This window comes from Dendrobium catenatum, unplaced genomic scaffold (genome assembly GCF_001605985.2).
Source record: "Dendrobium catenatum unplaced genomic scaffold, ASM160598v2 fragScaff_scaffold_1626, whole genome shotgun sequence".
In the NCBI taxonomy this organism is placed as follows: Eukaryota; Viridiplantae; Streptophyta; class Magnoliopsida; order Asparagales; family Orchidaceae; genus Dendrobium; species Dendrobium catenatum.
This window is the reverse complement of record NW_021320088.1, coordinates 273,236-280,735: the sequence shown is the minus strand read 5'-3', so window position 1 is coordinate 280,735 and position 7,500 is coordinate 273,236. Positions and strand designations below refer to the sequence as shown.

General features: G+C 37.4%; 1 protein-coding gene across 1 annotated transcript in view; it reads right to left on the bottom strand.

Annotated features, from left to right (window-relative positions):
- Window positions 1-7,379: 7,379 nt before the first annotated feature.
- The window catches only part of LOC114581250 (NAD(P)H-quinone oxidoreductase subunit 2 A, chloroplastic-like), a 4,732-nt gene continuing 4,611 nt past the window's right edge, over window positions 7,380-7,500 (bottom strand). The window contains exon 4 of the mRNA XM_028701038.1: window positions 7,380-7,500. This exon is cut by the window's right edge and continues 1,788 nt beyond it. The gene's annotated coding sequence lies outside the window, so the exon portion shown is untranslated.

Genomic DNA, 7,500 nt, shown 5'->3' with positions numbered 1-7,500 from the left:
AAATTCCAATTGAAATGAAATCTTTAGGAGGAATCAATGAAACGACATCAATTCAAATCCTGGATATTCGAATTGAGAGAGATCAAGAATTCTCACTATTTCTTAGATTCATGGATCAAATTCGATTCAGTGGGATCTTTCACTCACATTTTTTTCCACCAAGAACGTTTTATGAAACTCTTTGACCCCCGAATTTGGAGTATCCTACTTTCACGTGATTCACAGGGTGCAACAAGCAATCGATATTTCACGATCAAAGGTGTAGTACTGCTTGTAGTAGTGGTCCTTATATCTCGTATTAACAATCGAGAGATGGTTGAAAGAAAAAATCTCTATTTGATGGGGCTTCTTCCTATACCTATGAATTCCATTGGACCCAGAAAGGAGACATTGGAAGAATCTTTTTGGTCTTCCAATAGAAATAGGTTGATTGTTTCGCTCCTGTATCTTCCAAAAAGGAAAAAGATTTCTGAGAGTTGTTTCATGAATCCGCAAGAGAGTAGTTGGGTTCTCCCAAGAAAGAAAAAGCGTATCATGCCTGAATCTAACCAGGTTTAGCGGTGGTGGAGGAACCAGATCGGAAAAAAGAGGGATTCTAGTTGTCAGATATCTAATGAAACCGTAGTTGGAATTGAGATCTCATTCAAAGAGAAAGATAGCAAATATCTGGAGTTTCTTTTTTTATCCTATACAGATGATCCGATCCGCAAGGACCATGATTGGGAATTATTTGATCATCTTTCTCCGAGGAAGAAACGAAACATAATCAACTTGAATTCGGGACAACTATTCGAAATCTTAGGGAAAGACTTGATTTGTTATCTCATGTCTGCTTTTCGTGAAGAAAGACCAATTCAGGGGTAGAGTTTCTTCAAACAACAAGGAGCTGGGGCAACTATGCAATCCAATGATATTGAGCATGTTTCCCATCTCTTCTCGAGAAACAAGTGGGGTATTTCTTTGCAAAATTGTGCTCAATTTCATATGTGGCAATTCTGCCAAGATCTCTTCGTTAGTTGGGGGAAGAATCAGCACAAATCAGATTTTTTGAGGAACGTCTCGAGAGAGAATTGGATTCAGTTAGATAATGTGTGGTTGGTAAACAAGGATCAATTTTTTTAGCAAGGTACGGAATGTATTGTCAAATATTCAATATGATTCCACAAGATGTATTATCGTTCAAGTAACGGATTCTAGCCAATGGAAAGGATCTTCTTATGATCAATCCAGAGATCATTTCGATTCCGTTAGAAATGAGAATTCAGAATATCACACATTGATCGATCAAACAGAGATTCAGCAACTAAAAGAGAGATCGATTCTTTGGGATCCTTCCTTTCTTCAAACGGAACGAACAGAGATAGAATCAGATCGATTCCCGAAATGCCTTTTTGGATCTTCCTCCATGTCCTGGCTATTAACGGAACCTGAGAAGCGGATGAATAATCATCTGCTTCCGGAAGAAATCGAAGAATTTCTTGGGAATCCTACAAGATCAATTCGTTCTTTTTTCTCTGACAGATGGTCAGAACTTCATCTGGGTTCGAATCCTACTGAGAGGTCCACTAGAGATCCTAAATTGTTGAAGAAAAAACAAGATGTTTCTTTTGTCCCTTCCAGGCGAGCGGAAAAGAAAGAAATGGTTGATATATTCAAGATAATTACATATTTACAAGATACCGTCTCAATTCATCCTTCAGAACCAGATCCGGGATGTGATATGGTTCCGAAGGATGAACCGGATATGGAAAGTTCCAATAAGATTTAATTCTTGAAAAAAAATCCATTTTTTGATTTCTTTCATCTATTCCATGACTGGAACAAAGGGGGATACACGTTACGCCAAGATTTTTTTGAATCAGAAGAGATAATCCCAGAAATGGCGGATCTATTCACTCTATCAATAATCGAGCCAGATTTGGTGTATCATAGGGGATTTCCCTTTTCTATTGATTCCTACGGGTTGGATAAAAAAAGATTCTTGAATGAGGTATTCAACCCTAGAGATGAATCGAAGAAGAAATCTTTATTGGTTATACCTCCTCTTTTTTATGAGGAGAATGAATCGTTTTCTCGAAGGATCAGAAAAAAATCATTCCAGATCTTCTGCGAAAATGAGTTGGAAGATCCCAAACTAAAAACAGCGGTATTTGCTAGAAACAACATAATGGAGGTAGTTAATCAATATAGATTGATCCGAAATTTGATTCAAATCCAATATAGCACCTATGGGTACATAAGAAATGTATCAAATAGATTCTTTTTAATGAATAGATCCGATCACAACTTCAAATATGGAATTCAAAGGGATTAAATAGGAAATGATACTCTGAATCATATAACTATAATGAAATATACGATCAACCAACATTTATCGAATTTGAAAAAGAGTCAGAAGAAATGGTTTGATCCTCTTATTTCTGGAACTGAGAGATCCATGAATCGGGATCCTGATGCATATAGATACAAATATGCATATAGATACAAATGGTCCAATGGGAGCAAGAATTTCCAGGAACATTTGGAACATTTCGTTTCTGAACAGAAGAATCCTTTTCGAGTATTGCAAGTAGTTTTCGATCGATTACGCATTAATTAATATTCGATTGATTGGTCCAAGGCTATCGACAAAGAAGATTTGTCTAAGTCACTTCGTTTCTTTTTGTCCAAGTCACTTCCTTTTTTCTTTGTGAGTATCAGGAATATCACCATTCATAGGTCCGAGATCCATATCTATGAATTGAAAGGTCCGAATAATCAACTCTGTAATCAGTTGTTAGAATCCATAGGTGTTCAAATCATTCATTTGAAGAAATTGAAACCCTTCTTATTGGATGATCATGATACTTCCCAAAGACCAAAATTCTTGATCAATGGAGGAACAATATTACCATTTTTGTTCAAAAAGATACCAAAGCGGGTGATTGACTCATTCCATACTAGAAAGAATCGCAGTAAATCCATTGATAACACGGATTCCTATTTATCAATGATATCCCACGATCGAGACAATTGGCTGAATCCCGTGAAACCATTTCATAGAAGTTCATTGATATCTTCTTTTTCTAAAGAAAATCAACTTCGATTCTTGAATGATCCACATCACTTCTGGTTCTATTGTAACAAAAGATTCCCCTTTGATGTGGAAAAGACCCGTATCAATAATTATGATCTTACATATAAACAATTCCTCAATATCTTGTCCATTCGCAACAAAATATTTTCTTTGTGCGTCGGTAGAAAAAGATATCTTTTTTTGGAGAGAGAGACTATTTCACCAATCGAGTCACAGGTATCTGACATCTTCATACCTAACGATTTCCCACAAAGTGTTGATGAAATGTATAACTTTTCCAAATTGTACAAATCTTTCCATTTTCCAATTCGATCCGATCCATTCGTTCGTGGAGCTATTTACTCGATCGCTGACATTTCTGCAACACCTCTAACAGAGCAACAATAGTCAATTTGGAAAAAACTTATTGTCAGCCTCTTTCAGATATGAATCTATCAGATTCAAAATGGAATAACTTGCATCAGTATCTCAGTTTCAATTCAAACATGGGTTTGATTCACACTCCTTGTTCTGAGAAGTATTTACCATCCGGAAAGAGGAAAAAATGGAGTCCTTGTCTAAAGAAATGCGTTGAGAAAGGGCAGATGTATAGAACCTTTCAACGAGATAGTGCTTTTTCAAATCTCTCAAAATGGAATCTGTTCCAAACATATATGCCATGGTTCCTTACTTCGACAGGGTGCAAATATCTCAATTTCACCTTTTTAGATACTATTTCAGACCCATTGCCGATACTGAGTAGTAGTTAAAAACTTGTATCCATTTTTCATGATATGATGCATGGATCAGATATATCACAGCCAATTCCTCAGAAGATTCTTTCACAATGGACTCCGATAAGTGAGATTTCAAGTCAATTTTTATAGAATCTTCTTCTGTCCGAAGAAATGATTCATCGAAATAATGAGTCACCCATTCCATTGATATGGGCACATCTGAGATCAACAAATGCTCGGGAGTTCCTCTATTCCATCTTTTTCCTTCTTCTTGTTGCTGGATATCTCGTTCGTATACATCTTCTCTTTGTTTCCCGAGCCTCTAGTGAGTTACAGACAGAGTTAGAAAAGATCAAATCTTTGATGATTCCATCATACATGATGGAATTTCGAAAACTTCTGGAAAGGTATCCTACATCTGAACTGAATCCTTTCTGGTTAAAGAATCTCTTTCTAGTTGTTCTAGAATAATTAGGAGATTCTTTGGAAGAAATACGGGGTTCTGCTTCTGGTGGCAACATGCTATTGGGTGGTGGTCCCGCTTATGAGGTCAAATCAATACATTCCAAGAATAAATATTGGAAGATCAATCTCATCGATCTTGTAAGTATCATACCAAATCCCATCAATCGAATCATTTTTTCGAGAAATACGAGACATCTAAGTCGTACAAGTAAAGAGATCTATTCATTGATAAAAAAAAGTAGAATTCTCGGTGATTGGATTGATGAGAAAGTAGAATTTTGGGTCGCGAACAGTGATTCGATTGATGATGAAGAAAGAGAATTCTTGGTTCAGTTCTCCACCGTAACGACAGAAAAAAGGATTGTTAAAATTCTATTAAGTTTGACTCATAGTGATCATTTATCAAAGAATGACTCTGGTTATCAAATGACTGAACAACCGGGATCAATTTCCTTACGATACTTAGTTTACATTCATCAAAAGGATCTAATGAATTATGAGTTCAATAGATCTTGTTTAGTAGAAAGATGGATATTCCTTGCTCATTATCAGAAAATCACTTATTCACAAACCTCGTGTGGGGCTAATAGTTTTCATTCCCCATCTCCTCATGGAAAACCCTTTTCGCTCCGCTTAGCCCTATCCCCTTCTAAAGGTATTTTAGTGATAGGTTCTATAGGAACTGGACGATCCTGTTTGGTCAAATACCTAGCGACAAACTCCTATGTTCCTTTCATTACGGTATTTTCGAACAAGTTCATGGATGACAAGCCTAAAGGTTATCTTATTGATGATATCGATATTGATGATAGTGACGATATTGATATTAATGATAGTGATGATATTGGTGATAGTGATGATATTGATGATAGTGATGATGACCTTGATATTGATACGGAGCTGCTAACTATGACGAATGTGCTAACTATGTATATGACGTCAAAAATAGACCGATTTGATATCACCCTTCAATTCGAATAAGCAAAAGCAATATCTCCTTGTATAATATCGATTCCAAACATTCATGGTCTGCATGTGAATGAGTCGAATTACTTATCCCTCGGTCTATTAGAGAACTATCTCTCCAGGGATTGTGAAAGATGTTCCACTGGAAAGATTCTTGTTATTGCTTCGACTCATATTCCCCAAAAAGTGGATCCCGCTCTAATAGCTCCGAATAAATTAAATACATGCATTAAGATACGAAGGCTTCTTCTTCCACAACAACGAAAGCACTTTTTCATTCTTTCATATACTAGGGGATTTCACTTGGAAAAGAAGATGTTCCATACTAACGGATTCGGGTCCATAACCATGGGTTCCAATGCGCGAGATCTTGTAGCACTTATCAATGAGGCCCTATCAATTAGTATTACACGTAATAAATCCATTTTAGAAACTAATACGATTAGATCAGCTCTTCATAGAAAAACTTGGGATTTTCGATCCCAGATAAGATCGGTTCAGGATCATGGGATCCTTTTCTATCAGATAGGAAGGGCTGTTACACAAAATGTACTTCTAAGTAATTGCCCCATAGATCCTATATCTATCTATATGAAGAAGAAATCATGTAAGGGAGGGGATTCTTATTTGTACAAATGGTACTTCGAACTTGGAACGAGCATGAAGAAATTCACGATACTTCTTTATCTTTTGAGTTGTTCTGCCGGATCGGTCGCTCAAGATCTTTGGTCTTCATCTAGACACGATGAAAAAGATTGGATCACTTCTTATGGATTCGTTGAGAATGATTCTGATCTAGTTCGTGGCCTATTACTTTTATTACTATTAGAAGTAGAAGGCGCTCTGGCGGGATCCTCACGGACAGAAAAATATTGCAGTCAGTTTGATAATAATCGAGTGACATTACTTCTTCGGTCCGAACCAAGGAATCAGTTAGATATGATGCAAAATGGATCTTGTTCTATCGTTGATCAGAGATTTCTATATGAAAAATACGAATCGGAGTTTGAAGAAGGGGAAGGGGCCCTTGATCCGCAACAGATAGAGGAGGATTTCTTCAATCACATAGTTTGGGCTCCTAGAATATGGCGCCCTTGTGGCAATCTATTTGATTGTATCGAAAGGTCCACGGAATTGGGATTTCCCTATTGGACTGGGTCATTTCGGGGCAAATGGATCATTTATCATAAAGAGGATGAGCTTCAAGAGAATGATTCGGAGTTCTTGCAGAGTGGAACCATGCAGTACCAGACACGAGATAGATCTTCCAAAGAACAAGGCTTTTTTCGAACAAGCCAATTCATTTGGGACCCTGCGGATCCATTCTTTTCCCTATTCAAAGATCAGCCCTCTGTCTCTGTGTTTTCACGTCGAGAATTCTTTGCAGATGAAGAGATGTCAAAGGGGCTTATTGCTTCCCAAACAAACCCTCCTACATCTATATATAAACGCTGGTTCATCAAGAATACGCAAGAAAAGCACTTCGAATTGTTGATTCATCGCCAGAGATGGTTTAGAACCAATAGTTCATTATCTAATGGATCTTTCCGTTCTAATACTCTATCCGAGAGTTATCAGTATTTATCAAATCTGTTCCTATCTAACGGAACGCTATTGGATCAAATGACAAAGACATTGTTGAGAAAGAGATGGCTTTTCCCGGATGAAATGAAACATTTGATTCATGTAACAGGAGAAAGATTCCCCATTCCTTAGCCGTAAAGATATGTGCCCATGAAAAGGGGATGAAGTGGAACAGAATTGGCCGGATGGTAGAGTCGTGGAAACACTTGTTTCTTCCATCTTTTTGGCCTTAGCTCCATGGAACAATATGCTACTGCTGAAACATGGAAGAATTGAAATCTTAGATCACTATGTGTGGATGATATGAACTGCCTAAACAAGAATTCTTGAACGGCGAAAGAGCCTATTACTCGCTACATCAAACAATTTCTACTAATGAAACCATGTAAATCCATCGGAAAATACGCATGTCCGCTGAAATGGTTGTTGCTATCTGCTCCAATAACGAATCATTGGTTTCATTGAATAACTAAAGAAGATAGATAGACCTTTCTCTTCGTCTCAGGTCGATGGATCTCCTCAATTGGAAGATCTCCCATATGGATAATACACATTCCAGTTGACCGAGCCTAATTCTAATTGCTTTGTTCCGAAGCAAAGATATCCACGGAGGCGGGTTCGTCCTATTCAGATATTCACGACCAAGAGGTACGATCCTCTTTCGGATAGGCCCTGAAAGGAGAAGGAAGGCTG